Raw genomic sequence first — 15,316 nt, 5'->3', positions numbered from 1 at the left:
AGTTGTCTTACTGACTTGTTCGCACTCATGGACAAGCTATCGGAAATATCGAGTAGTTTATCCTCCGACAAAGCGCTAGGACGACCACTTCTCGGTGCATCTGTCACTGAACCCGCACTTCGAAGTTTGTTAATCAAATCTCGCACAGTATCGCGATGTGGGAGTGTTGCCTCCGGGAAAACTGAATTAAATGTTTGACGAATTGAAACTGTGTATTTACCACCAGCTATGAACGCTTGTTTGACCAAAAACACATGTTCTTCAATGGTTAGCATTTTAACAGTGACAAAAACGAAACAAACGAACAAAGGAAAACTTAAACGTTCACGTCAACACGTAACGACACACACCGACGATGCTACTGACGCTGGCTGGGATGAGCGAAACAGTGGAATGTTAGGAGGGTCCACTTGAAGGGAAGTAACCTACGCAGGCGAACAATCATACGGCACTGTGGAGAGAGTTTTTGAACACACCATATTGTAAATGAGAGAAGGGTGTCATAACCGTCACAGTTTTGTCTGAATGGTGAGAGACTCTAACAGCAGTGTTGAAAAATCTTAACTGCCAAAAGTTGAAGCAAGACGCTGTTCATCTCACAAGAAATGTCGGGTTTTTATGAAATACTCTCTAAGAAAAAACAAAAATGGAAGACGACGTACATGCACAAACAAGTGATTATAGTTTCAGAAAAACTGGATCATTTATTCAATAGAAAGAGTTTCACAAAATGAGCAAGTCAATAACGCGTTGGTCCACCTTAGACAAACAGTTATTTGGCTTGGCTTTGATTGACAGAGTTTTTGGCTGTCCTTCTGAGGGATTTCGTGCCAAATTCTATCCAATTGGAGCATTAGATACTCAAACTCCCGAGCTGGTTGCAGAGCCCTGTCCATATTGTCTCAAACATTCTCAATTGGGGACAAATCTGGCGACCTTGCTGGCCAAATTATAGTTTGGCAAGCAGGAAGAACCCAAACCTTTATGGCGTTAAAGGAATGACAAGAATAGTCATCATGTTTTGAGAACACCTATTTTTGAACTGTTTTCAAGACCGTTTGTCGTTTCAGTTGTGTGTGTGTCCCTGTCCATGTGCAGAAGGAACTGATCGATCTGAAATGTAGTCCCCATTTAAAAGATAATTTCTTTTACGTTATGACTGTCCACGAGTTCTACGTTGTTTCACTCGGGGACAGTTTCCACGCCTCCATAATGAGCCAGCAAACGTTTCACAGCGTTTCACTCTGCATAATTATGAGCTTGAAAGACTTTTTCGGTTATGAAACTAAATAAGTCAAAATTAGGTGGAAATCTGAGTGACGAAAATCTGCGAGAGTGTCTGCATCTTTCACTATACTGACCGTGTTTGCCATAAAAAAAAACATTTTGAGTTACACCCGAAAAACCAAACTAATTACTATTGCCAACAACCTAAAAAGTGGGCTACGTGCTACGATCATTTCCAGAAGTGCATATAAGACCCGAAAGATACCCTGAGCGGTTGTGTAACGGCCCACTCGTGAGGCTAAAGCGAGCTAAGTACTACAAAACTTTGTAATGGTTTGCAGCGTATGACAGAGATTTTACCCAGATTGAAAAAGTAAGAGAGTGCCAAGTACTTATGAACTTCGTAAAACTTAGAAATCAAATGAATTTACAATTTCGAGTAAGATCTACCATCAGCAGTAGAAAGGAATGACGACAATGAAAATCTGTACCGGACCGGGATTCCAGACCGGATTTCTCGATTATCGCGAGCGGTCGCCTTGCCATTTTCTTGCGCTGACCACTCTTTTTTTTTTTTTTTTTTTTTTTTTTTTTAAGTGGGCAGTGGTCGGGAGGCAAGGGGAAGGAAACATTGTAAATGTATGTAATTCTTTTTTTTATTATTACCAATATTATTTCTTTTTATTTATTTATTCAATTTTAATGTCCCAGAAGAAAAATCATATATGAAAAAGAAAGGAAAGAAACATAGGGCCGAAGTGACATCCTCGTCACTTCACTGGGAGTAATAACCTATCACTCGAAACAACGTATACCTGGGACTCCCCATCGCTTCGAGGGGTCATGAAACATGCTGCCTAGAAAAATCGGAAAGTGCGTTTTATATTTAGAGTGGCGTCGGATGATTTCGTGTTGTTCTAGTAGATGATGCCAATAGTCCATGCCCGATATCAAGGTCCGCGAGAGCACGTAGTGCGATGCGTGTCCTCCAATCCAGCGGATTGCCGATGTTTTTTGTGAGGGGAAAAAGACAGCGTCAGCGCGTCCGTCGTGATCGTGGATTCGTCGGTGCATCGGAGTAGGGCCATGATGCGTTGCGTCAGCCGCCAAACATCCTTTGCCTCACCGCAATGCAGAGAATGTTCTTCGGTGTCCTGCATGTCACATATAAGGCAGAACGGGGAATCTACCATGCTAATGTCGTACAATCGTTGGCGGTTGACTGTCTTGCGGTTGATTAATGTATACCATGACGATCTCGCTGCTGTGGTGAAGAGAGGCGTATGGACAGCTCACCAAATCTGTCACTAGTCTCGTGTTGGGTATTTAAGTTCGACAACATTGCTGCCATGATGACGCCGCAAGTATCGATATATCTCACGGGTAGTGGAGATTCTTGTAGAAGGTATCTGTAAATGAACATAACTAAAATCAACAAAGAATCGCGCGACGTGAGAAAAAGAGGGCGATATTGTGCCTACCGCTCCATTCGGCTATCCGTGTACGACTCACGGCCAGACACAAACTTGCATATGTCGTCAACCACGCGTCTTCGACCTGTGGTCGTACATCCACTATGTATATTTCCGTAAAGGTCAGCCGTTGCGTTTGAAAGCCGCTTGCTCGGTATCGGCAGATAAATACGATATTGCAGTGCTTGTGTTATTCTCATTACAATACAAAGTTCCTTTGGACATGCATGCATGTTCAAAGGAACTTCCATGCATGTTCAAAAGAACTTGGCATCGTAATCAGAATAACATAGGCACTGCAATGTCGTAAATATCGTATTGTAAAACTTATGGAGAAGGCAACACATGATAATTCGTTTGTGGTTGCTATGCTTCAGTATGAGGATTTTTTTTATTTTAAGAAGAAGCCGATAAACAATTGAAACAACGAAAAAGAAATGTTTCCAAATGTAGTTGTATTCAAACGAAAGAAAATTACACATGGTATCGTTAACACGAGAAGAATGTTTAACGAACTGTAATACTGGAGCATCTACAAGGTTTTTAAGAAAGGGTTTAGCACTGACGTAATAAAGAACTTTGTTCTACAGTCACAACAATGTAAAAACAACTTGTCACTTGAAAAGGAAAAGGATCTGCAACAGATTGCAACGGGACATCCTCCTCTGGCGTTTCTTTTTCTCAACAGTATTTGGGGACAGCAGTATTATTTTTCGACTTTTGTACAGGTCAGTATTATCCCAGTTGCTTTTATGAAAACTTTCGTATAATTTTATACACAGTGTGTTATATTTCAAGCCGAAATTTTTGAAAATGAATTACTTTACAAAATGTTTTAGTCTGAATGTTATAATCGGGAAGTACTAGTTCTGACTGTAGAGTTAAAACTAGGTTTTTTTTAGAAACATTTGAAATTACGAACTACTGACACACTTAAAACGTCTATTATTAATTACGTAATACTGCACTGGCTACTATGTTTATTCCTGGATTCATTTCTGAAAATAATAGAAATTCATTTGTTAAGAGAAATTGTAAGCACATTGGAAGATGGCTATTTGCGCAGAATGGGGAAGTCACAAGCATGCCTTCAGATGCGATCGGACGTATTTTTGTATTTTATGCGAACAATGTAATTTCGGCTTTGTTAACATGAAAAATCAAAAGATTGTATGATATACTGAAATGTGAGAAAATACATTTACCTAAAGATAGAAGTTCTGCAACAACACTCTTCAAATTTATTTAGATCAATACAGCCGTGAGGACCTAAAATGTGACATTTTCAGCTTAAAGGATCAAACCCCTAGACAAGAAGAACTGGAAGTCAACTCTGCATAACGAGCTAAGTAAACTAGAATGTTTATTGTAATCTTCGCTCCTCCAAATTTTTCATAAAAGACTTTGCTTATTGTGGACAATAGCTGCAAGTAGGAAGGAGGGGGTAGATTACAAGATGCTACGGTATTTGAAAATAGTTAATAGAACAATTTTCGAACACTTAATCAAATAAAATTTCTTTGTGCTCTATAAAATTAAACGAGGGATTAAAGATAACTTAATCGTAGCATAGTGTACTGGTAGAATGTATTTGTAAAATGTTCACTATTAACAAATCTGATGAATACTTGAAATTTCTTTTATTCCCGTTTAGCTCGTTTTGCGTTTTTTTTTTTTTACGATAAGATATTTATTTTCATTGATGAAAGGACGGGAACTTGCAAACATTTTCCAATAGTTGTTTGACTATTACCGTAGACAAAAAATAAAAAATGTTGTTGAAATTTTTCTTTAAATATTTTTGTCAAAATAAAAAAGGAAACTGAATAACTCGGAATCATTCATTTGGCACTTAGCCCGTTATTGATTTCCACTTTAAATATTGTCTTCAGCTTGCAAAAAATAACTAAACAATAAAGAAAATATATTTTGACTGCGATCTGTGTTATTGAGAAATATGAAGTATGAAACCAAGCCACAATCAAGCGGTTCAGTATTCCTTGCACGACGACAATACCATGAGGAGCGTTCCAGGTTTCCCCTCTCTTTTCTCTTCTGTCCCTTCTTCCCACACAACATGGCACGGTAGTTGGGCAATTGCGCAGTGAGGCTACAGAGATCCTCACTGTTGCAAGAGCTCCGCACTCATGCAGAATACTCGGCTATCTATAAGCAGTTTGCCTTGCTGAGCATATTCGAAACTGCTGTAGAAGTCTTCATAATCTTTATAGCATTAGGAAACCAAATGTTAGGCCGAGGAAATGCCATGGACCACGTTCTAATGCCCATAAAACAAAAATCACAAAAGGTGCAAATGCAGGCCATGCCTGCGATCATTTAAGTAAGACAAGAGTATGGGTGGCTAAGTTCATATTTTACAAACAGTTTACATTTTTACATGAACATTCAAACTTATTTACTTCTTTGAAGTTATTTATTCGTTCTTGTTTTGAGTTGCAATACAATGTTAGAGATTATTTCACTTTTTATGACGGTATTTAGTGTCGTAAAACTGGTCGACAATTTTTTTCGAACCCTCCGTTGCATGAAATATTTTTACTCATTCTTGATGATTTTAATCTGCTTAGTATAAATATCAAATCTGTTCTGCTCTCGATGCTCTGGTTCTCATGTATATCGCACTTTTAAGCTCCAGCCATTTGCTGTACTTACATGTTTATGTTATCGTCGCCGCGCAGGATTAGCCGAGCGGTCTAGGGCGCTGCAGTCATGGACTGTGCGACTGATCACGGTGGAGGTTCGAGTCCTCCCTCTGGCGTGGGTGTGTGTGTTTGCTCTTAGGATAATTTAGGTTAAGTAGTGTGTAAGCTTAGGGACTGATGACCTTAGCAGTTAAGTCCCATAAGATTTCACACGCATTTGAACATTTTTGCTATCGTCAAGGTTGTTATCGTCAAGCTCATTTCGTCATGGCTATGAAAAGATGTCAATGTAACAATCATCCAGACAGCTTCTGTTACATTCGTAGATACTAGACCCTTATTCATCAAAGACGCTTATAATATCTTTGTGAGGGAAGCTTATAAAACGTACTTTGAACTCACTCTCGGCGACCAAGAAAAAGCATCCACCCCCCCCCCCCCCCCCAATACTGTACGTCATAAGTGTGAGGAAATGCTGTGTGCCTGGACGAAAGGAAAGCGTAAGGATTTAGTTTTAGGAACCTCCATGTCCTGGCTAGAAACAGTGGATCAGTAGTGAGTGCTATTTTTGTATCATTACTACAAAGGGAAAGCACGAAAAACATATAAAATATCATACATATCCTAATATCCTCTCAGCAGTCAGACATACTAGGCACTCATATGAGCAATTACATCCAGTTTTTACATGATATACTACAGCCGCAGTTTCAGATAGCAGCCAACCACGGAGGCAGGCGAAGACAATGACGTTGACCTGTAGTACTCTAAGCCCTCATAGACCTTAATTTCTCATCAGCTTAACCAGTCAGAGCTGAATGACCTTCAAAACTTCATCTTAAATGTCGGGCTACAGATTGAAAGAAAAATATATACTGAGTGGCACAGCAAAAGAATCACATTACTAAAAGCGAAAGGAGGTCTTTCTTTGGTATTTTACATAGGAACATAAGTTTGTTTACTTCCATAACGTCTCAGACCATCTCCTGGAATCAGGGATTATATTGTACAATCAAGATGACTGGCATTTATTTGGAGACAGTTCAAAACGCAATCTCAAGTGTGTTCTATTACATAATGGAAATGTCTGTGCACCTGTTCCATTTCATCATATTGTGTATTTACGAGACGAGATTAATGACATAAATACTGACATTAACGTATGAAAACGTCAGGAGCACAAATGGGAAATATGAGTCGACAAAAAGACAAGCAGCGCCCCATATATGAGAATCCGCAAGCCAGTATGATAAATTTTGTCAATGATCCAAATGTAAGTCGAGAAAACATAATTTTTCCTCAACTCCACATGAAATTGGGTTTGCTTACGTACACACATCAAAAAAAGTTTTGCATCACCTCGGTTCCGAGAGTTCCGCAACCTGTACAGAAAATTGGAATAGAGAAAACATAAACATCATTTCCGCACTTTTTATTGCTAATGAAAACCACACATTGCATGTTTTACCACCATACAGTGAGATCTTTAGCGGTGGTGGTCCAGATTGCTGTACATACCGGTACCTCTAATACCCAGTAGCACGTCCTCTTCTATTGATGCATACTTGCATTCGTCTTGGCATACTATCTACAAGTTCATCAAGGCACTGTGGGTTCAGATTGTCCCACTCTTCAACGGCCATTCGGCGTAGATTCCTCAGAGTGGTTGGTGGGTCACGTCGTCCATAAACAGCCCTCTTCAATCTATCCCAGGCATGTTCGATAGGGTTCATGTCTGGAGAACATGCTGACCACTCTAGTCGAGTGATGTTATCGTGAAGGAAGTCATTCACAAGATGCGCACGTTGGGGGCGCAAATTGTCGTCCATGAAGACGAATACATCGCCAATATGCTGCCGATATGGTTACACTATCGGTCGGGGGGTGAAATTCATGTATCGTGCAGCTGTTACGGCGCATTCCATGACCACCAGCGACGTAAGTCAGCCGCACGTAATGACACCCCAAAACAGCAGGGAACCTTCACCTTGCTGCACTCGCTGGACAGTGTGTCTAAGGCGTTCAGCCTGACCGGATTGCCTCCTAACACGTCCCCGACGATTGTCTGGTTGAAGGCCTACGCGACACTCATCGGTGAAGAGAACGTGATGCCAATCCTGAGCGGTCTATTCGGTATGTTGTTGGGTCCATCTGTGCCGCGCTTCATGGTGTCGTGGTTGCAAAGATGGACATCGCCATGGGCGTCGGGAGTGAAGTTGCGCATCATGGAGCCCACTGCGCACAGTTTGAATCGTAACTCGACGTTCTGTGGTTGCACGAATAGCATTATTCAACATGGTGGCGTTGCTGTCAGGGTTCCTCCAAGCCATAATCCGTAGGTAGCGGTCATCCACTGCAGTAGTAGCCCTTGGGCGGCCTGAGCGAGGCATGTCATCGACAGTTCCTGTCTCTCTGTATCTCCTCCATGTCCGAACAACATCACTTTGGTTCACTTCAGTCGCGCGGGATTAGCCGAGCGGTCTAGGCACTGCAGTCATGGACTGTACGGCTGGTCCCGGCGGAGGTTCGAGTCCTCCCTCGGGCATGGGTGTGTGTGTTTATCCTTAGGGTAATTTAGGTTAGGTAATGTGTAAGCTTAGGGACTGATGACCTTAGCAGTTAAGTCCCATAAGATTTCACACACATTTGAACATTTTGGTTCACTTGGAGACGCCTGGGCACTTCCCTTGTTGAGAGCCGTTCCTGTCACAAAGTAACAATGCGGACGAGATAGAACCGCGGCATTGACCGCCTAGGCATGGTTGAACTACAGACAACACGAGCCATGCACCACCTTCCTGGTGGAATGACTGGAACTGATCGGCTGTCGGACTCCATCCGTCTAATAGGCGCTGGTCATGCATGGTTGTTTACATCTTTGGGCGGGTTTAGTGAGATCTATGAACAGTCAAAGGGACTGTGTCTATGATACAGTATCCATAGTCAATGTCTATCTTCAGGAGTTCTGGGTACCGGGATGATGCAAAACTTTTTCTTGATGTGTCTAGTTTGTTAAAGCATTAGTTAGAGGTGGTGAATGCTTCCAGTATATGCTGAGTGCTCTTTCTGCTTTGTTCCTTGAGAAGATCAAGGCAACATTGTTTAATGGACCTCACATTCGGGAACTTGTACGTGATGAAAAATTTTTCATATAGGTGAACATCAAGGAAAGAGCTGCATGGGAAACTTTCTTGGTAAGAAAGAAGCTGCTATCTATGAAAGCCTCATAGCTGACACCTTGTCAGCATTTCATGTCCTGGGATGTAATATGGTCAGACTCCATTTCCTATACAGTTTTCTTGATAAAATCCCTGAAAACTTAGGCGACATCGGCGATGAGCAAGGCGAACTGTTTCATCAGGTCGTCAAGACTATGGAAGAGTGCTATCAAGGGAGATGGAAAAAAACATACGATGGCAGGCTAATGTTGGAGTATTAAACAAAATTTCCCGTAGCATCTCACATACAGAAGAACTTGAAACAAAAATTTCTGCCTCAATAGAATGTGTTAGTTATAAGTTTCAATTTGTACCACTGAAGAAATTTAGAATATGGTTATGTGTAATTTGTATTTAATTTAATTTTTATCTCCTAGTTATGTGCAAGAGACTCAAATCAAATATTTATGCAACTGCATTATGATTAAATGATGAAAACAGGAGAAAATGATATTTGGCAACTGCAGGAAACCAGAAGTTTTCAGAAAAACGCCGACCTCAGATCAGAAATCAGCACCCTTAAAATCAGCTGAGACGACTGCTAATAGCAATGCATTAGCAATGTTGTAGACCAGTATTGAGCCATGGCAGCTTGCCGTACAGTATCGATATCTATATTTTCTTATCTTTCACTCTAAGATGTTGCCCAGCGAACGCATCTCACTCTGGCATGGATGGAGGGCCGGCTTGCTGGGCCCATAAGGGCAGGATGGCGGTTAGTATGATGATGGGAGTATCAGTGGAGCAAACAAGTGTAAAGGAAGCCCTTTCTCGCTGTTGGCGTAAACTGGGAAGGATATACGGGGGATCATGTCGGCCTGTGTTTGGCTTGCAGTACCGAGGAACCTCAGGAGTGGGTTATTGGAAACACGCCGAGATGTCAGAGGTGCGTTTACCGGAAGTTCTGGATGCACTGGTTCTGTCTTTTGGTACGGAAATCCGCACCTCCATGGAAATGGCAGACTGAATTGTATGAGCAAGAACCCGTGTTAAAAAGGTCTTTTAAATACTTTTATTAGATCTTTGTATATTGCACCTTACTGGAAGTTTGATCTGTGAATTTGAAGTGTCCGTGGCGCCTTTGATTTGGGTTAACAGTTTTGCCTGCCTCTACAAAGAGCTTATTCTGAAGTTCGTTGGCAATGTAGCGTTTATGTGTGTTTAAAGTGCACCTACCAACCTGTTATTAATTCTGGCCTTCCTTGAAGCAAGTAACTATCAGCTGACATTAGTTCTGGCGCACGGTATTGGTCGATGTTTAATATACTCATAGATTGTCTATTACTGGTGTGAAAGTTGACTTTCGTATTGCGCGGATGTTATTAGGGTTAGTGTTAAGAACCGTATGACTTAACATGTTGAAAGGGTCCTGTAGCCACCTTTTATTAGTCCGGTAGCCCACTTTCACTGACATTTCTCTTTCTTTTGATTGTTTCTCTTTTTTCATAACTCTCATATTGGTGTGATTGAATGTGATTGTGTGTCACGTTGCTAGATGGTGGCGTAGTCTGCTGCAGAAAGTCTGCGATAGTCATACAGATTCAGCAGAAGTTGTACAGAATAGCCAACTCTCATAGAGGTCAAGTAGGCAAAGAGGTTTGCGCTAATTGTGAGAAATCCACCTGCGTTAGGTTTTCCGCTCCACGCGGAGCGTGGAAGAGGCTGGAGAAGTAAAAGGGAGGCAGTCTGCCGCCGGTACGGGAAGCATCCACAGCTGTTCTCCAGTCGAAGAAGGGTGAGTTAGACTGACTGCGTGGTGCGTTGTTACTTGACGAGGGGAGAGCTGTTAGCTTTTGGTCTCGCTTTTCAACTCTGAAAGATTGCTTTGCCTTGTCGCAGCAAGGAATGCAAAACTTTGGCAGATTTTTCTTTTAGTAAATTTCTATAGCAGACTTGGATCCACCGGAAGAGCGCCACACAAAGGTGTCGATAAGAAGTGAGCACTCGCTTCTGTATGAATGTCTGTTTGCCTTCAGCTGTGACTGTATAAGCTTTCATTTTTCTAAATGTTAATAGCTTTGCCTTCTCGTACATTTTCCTTGCTTTATGTATCTTTCGTCCGTGGGAGCCGACCTCGTAGTTGAACATTAGAGTTTGTTGGGCTACCGTCATCACTAACTGTCCGGTCTCATGTTTGTTTTAAACAATGTTAACTGTTCATGATTGTGTGATGTGATATTGTTGCAACTTGGCCACGATACCTAGAAATTGCGTCTCCACTAACCACGCGCGTACGCGGGTGTACTGAGAAACGAGTACCGTTTCACGAGTTATTGCGGTCAGTTATCAGGCAACAGCAGTTGTGTGAATGATTCACACCAATGATTTTAGGTGTAGATTATAACGGCGTATGTATCGATGCTTTTCTTCAATGTTTTAGAAATTAATGTTATTAGGAATTATGTACATGCCTCACATCCATATCTTAGGAGTAAATGATTTTATACACAATTTTCTCTTGCATTCCGAGGTTACGTTTTTGCACCTAAGCCACTAACCTCGTAGCTTTCCTGTTAGCACATCCAAAGCGTTTCCTTACGCACAGGTCCAGTGATTAGTTCCCCCTTTTATTTTAAAACAAATGCTTTAGATTAAGTCTTATTTTCAGATGTGTTGCTGGGAGCTGATCTTCTGCACAGTGTTCATGCATGTACTATTTTATTTTAAATGTTTGATTCTCGTGGACAGTGCACGGGAAATACTATTAATTACACCGCATCCCCCATGAGCGATATCACGGCATACGCATTTTTATGTTTTTGGTCTGTGATCAAATTAATTTATTTTCCGACTCGGCCAAACCTTTGATTAGTTGTATGGTTAGAGTCGGTGGCGGCTCTAATCTTCTCACGTTAATAATAACCCGTAGAAACAGGTTAGTTACAATGTGATTTGAACATTTATGATAAATACTGCGCTCAATTTGTGATTGTCATTTGGCGGAACATTAACCATCTCTCTGTACTTAGCTCCTATGTGTCTTATTTATTGCGGCTAATGTACTGCTTATACTGCTTCAGGCAGTGGATATCGTGTGTTTATTTTAAGTGGTTTATATGGAAATTTTAGTTTGTTTTAGAATACATTGTGTCGTAGCGACCCCTTATTGTTAGAGGGCCCGCGGGAGAAAAATCGCGCAGCAGACCGAAACAATAAGACTTTCCAAATAAACACGGAACTACTTCGTCAGACAACATGTGACAGTGTTCCACCAATCGGAAATCATATGACTGATGTAGCGCTCCGCCGACCTGTCTATATAAGCACGCCTAAACCGTCAGACCGGCAGTGTTTACCCAGCGCTAGGAACAGCTCCGCCCAGTACTTACGTCAGCCCTAGCTTTGTATTCACTCGCTGTCGCACTGTAGTAGCACTTTTTACGTCGTATTGCGTGGAGTAGATTTTGGTCAGTACTTTTCTTCCATTGTCTTGTTTCCTTATTTAGTTTGTCACCACAAGAGTTGTGGGTTTTCTTGTTGTTATTGCGTTTTAACTTAGTGTATGGCAAGAAGGCGTTTTTTCTTTAATTATAATAAAGTGTATTCAGATTGACTGTAAATCCTTTTTCCTGCCGACCGCAGCACGTAACACATTGTCCGTTGTGAGCTTAGCCAGGCCTGTCTACGTGCCCAGGAGGCGTAGAATTTAAGAGGAATGGCTGGGGGTTGGGTTAGTCATTGCTTCAGGAGGATTTCGTATAACCATTTAATTCCGAGATTTCCTTAAGCCAAGTGTAAGTGGTATCTTAAATTTTCTGCTAACTTGTTGGACGACGAAAATTTCGAGTGTCGCTTCATAAGAAACTGCATTAACATTGGAACTGTAATCGCTGTTTGTTATAATCTTGGCTGTGACATGAGCTGGCACGTACTGGAATTTATTTGTACTACAGGGAATTTGTTAAGACTGCTTGTGCTCTAGTATCGGTGCTGTTTACCGATACTTGTCAGCCCACTCATTCTGGGCCCAGTGGCTTACAAAAATGGTTCAAATGGCTCTAAGCACTATGGGACTTAACATCTGAGGTCATCAGTCCCCTGGACTTAGAACTACTTAAACCTAACTAACTTAAGGACATTACACACATCCATGCCCATGGCAGGATTCGAACCTGCGACCGTAGCAGCAGCGTGTGGTTCCAGACTGAAGCGCCTAGAACCGCTCGGCCACGGCGGTCGGCAGTGGCTTACACAGCTGCCTGTTTACGCGATTCTGTGCACTAGCCTAGAGCAGCAAAAGCTCGCTCTGTCCATTTTCTGCAGTGTTTTCTTCCAACCGTAGCCGCGTGTTTTAATGCTCCTGTTCAAATATGTTGAAATTTTAGAGCAATTATGAGTCAGTCTTTTTATTAATTCCATTTTTATAACCTCATTGTTTCTTTGAGTTACTTAAACATTTTACTAGTGCTCGAGATCTCAACAGTAATTTTTGTTTAATGTAATTTCTAATTATTGGAATATTGTCGCGGAACTCTGTAAGCCTTGCTACCATGACTGTTTCATGAGGTTTTAAATCTTTGTTCTCCTTCTTTGGTAACTTGTAGTTTGGCACTAAACTATTATGTGGCCAGTTCAGTTTTATTACGTTTACTGCTATCTGCCGCGCGGGATTAGCCGAGCAGTCTGAAGCGCTACAATTATGGACTCTGCGGCTGGTCCCGGCGGAGGTTCGAGTCCTCCCTCGGGCATGGGTGTGTGTGTTTGTCCTTAGGATAGTTTAGGTTAAGTAGTGTGTAAGCTTAGGGACTGATGACCTTAGCAGTTGAGTCCCATAAGATTTCACACACATTTGAACATTTTTACTGCTATTTTCTGCTCATGAAGTTTTCGTAATTTTTATCGCTGTTTAAATTTTGATTGAATTTTGTATCATTTTTCTTTTATCTTATGGTCTGGCAAACAGTGACTATGTGCGAATTATAATTGGCGTTACCTGTCGTCACTAATTATTGTTAAGTTTTCAAATAAATTGATGTTTAATTAAATTCTTAATTTGATTTAGTATACTTCAGTCTGTGAAAAATAAGTTTGTATGTTGTAACAGTGAATGAACTGTGCCAAATCCCCTCGTTTCATTCCTGACCATATTAAGAGACCGTTACAAAACATTTCAAGTAAATTATTACTTTTATCTTTTTTTTTACTCTGTACATAAAAATTTTGTCTTGGCAGTTAAATAAATACAGGTTAGTTTTAGTTTTTATTAATATGCACCTTTGGTGGTGTGTAGTGTTTAAGTGAAATGATGCAGGAGTGAATAGTGGCGAAGGAATAGTATAATGTATTTGTGTGTGTGTGTGTGTGTGTGTGTGTGTGTGTGTGTTGTTTAAGTGAAATGATGCAGGAGTGAATAGTGGCGAAGGAATAGTATAATGTATTTGTGTGTGTGTGTGTGTGTGTGTGTGTGTGTGTGTGTGTGTGTGTGTAGAGAAATAAGAGCTGGGGGGCGGGGAGGCGGGGAGGCGGGCGGCAGCTTTGTCCTATCTTGGACACCGTTTACAGAAAATCTAGACACACTGATCTGTAGCTGAGTCATCACAACTCCTGAGTAAAGACGTTTTATTTACATTTCTTTACAGGGCGCGATCCATCTGTGACATGGCCATCATTCGAATTATGATGATGTACCTACAGACAACCTTCCGAAGGAATGGATACAGCAATAAGTAGATAAGCCGTTGTACTAAGACAACAGCAGGAAAAACGAGGAGCACAAATCACACCTCCAGAAAAATCTGCAGATTTTTGTTAGAAGAAAATGTGAGTTCTGTTTTTTCCAACCCCCTAAGACCTCGACACTACTAGCTTCAGTAAAGGATGATCTAGACCACGGGTGGGCAATCGGCGGCTCGCGAGTGGTTTCAATCCAGCCCGCGGAAGAAGGTCGTGAGAGAGAGAGAGAGAGAGAGAGAGAGAGAGAGAGAGAGAGAGAGAGGACAGAAGCCGAGGATCCCGCGCTGTCCTCCGCCTGCAGCTTATTTTCGGAATTTTCCATATATACATTAATGAATAATTTTTGTCCATTGTGGACGTATTAGAAAACTCAAAAAGTTGAAACTGAAGATAATTTGTTATGAATTACCTGCAACCAGTTGCTGTTATAGGCGTTTGCTTTTCCGTGATGACGTTTCATGATGCCTTGTATCCCATATCTTTACATTTATTGTAAGTAGGCTGTTTATGTTTTCTCTATGTAAGTAGGCTGTTTATGTTTTCTTATTGGCAACGTTACGTAGCGCTCAATATGAAAATCACTGGCTGTGCTGTGTGCAGTCTGTGGCTAGTTTGATTGTTGTCTGCCATTGTAGTGTTGGGCAGCGTCAGCTGGATGTGAACAGCGCGTAGCGTTGCGCAGTTGGAGGTGAGCCGCCAGCAGTGGTGGATGTGGGGAGAGAGATGGCGGAGTTTTTGTCATGAACTGCTATATTTATATATGATGATATCAAGGTAAATACATTGTTTGTTCTCTATTAATATCTTTCATTTGCTAACTATCCCTATCAGTAGTTAGTGCCTTCCATAGTTTGAATCTTTTATTTAGCTGGCAGTAGTGGCGCTCGCTGTATTGCAGTAGCTTGAGCAGCGAAGATTTTTGTGAGGTAAGTGATTTGTGAAAGGTATAGTTCAATGTTAGTCAGGGCCATTCTTTTGTAGGGAATTTTGAAAGTCAGATTGCGTTGCGCTAACAAAATATTGTGTGTCAGTTTAAGCACAGTCCTGTATAATTGTTCAATGG

This window comes from Schistocerca americana, chromosome 1 (genome assembly GCF_021461395.2).
Source record: "Schistocerca americana isolate TAMUIC-IGC-003095 chromosome 1, iqSchAmer2.1, whole genome shotgun sequence".
NCBI lineage: Eukaryota > Metazoa > Arthropoda > Insecta > Orthoptera > Acrididae > Schistocerca > Schistocerca americana.
This window is presented reverse-complemented; position numbering follows the sequence as displayed.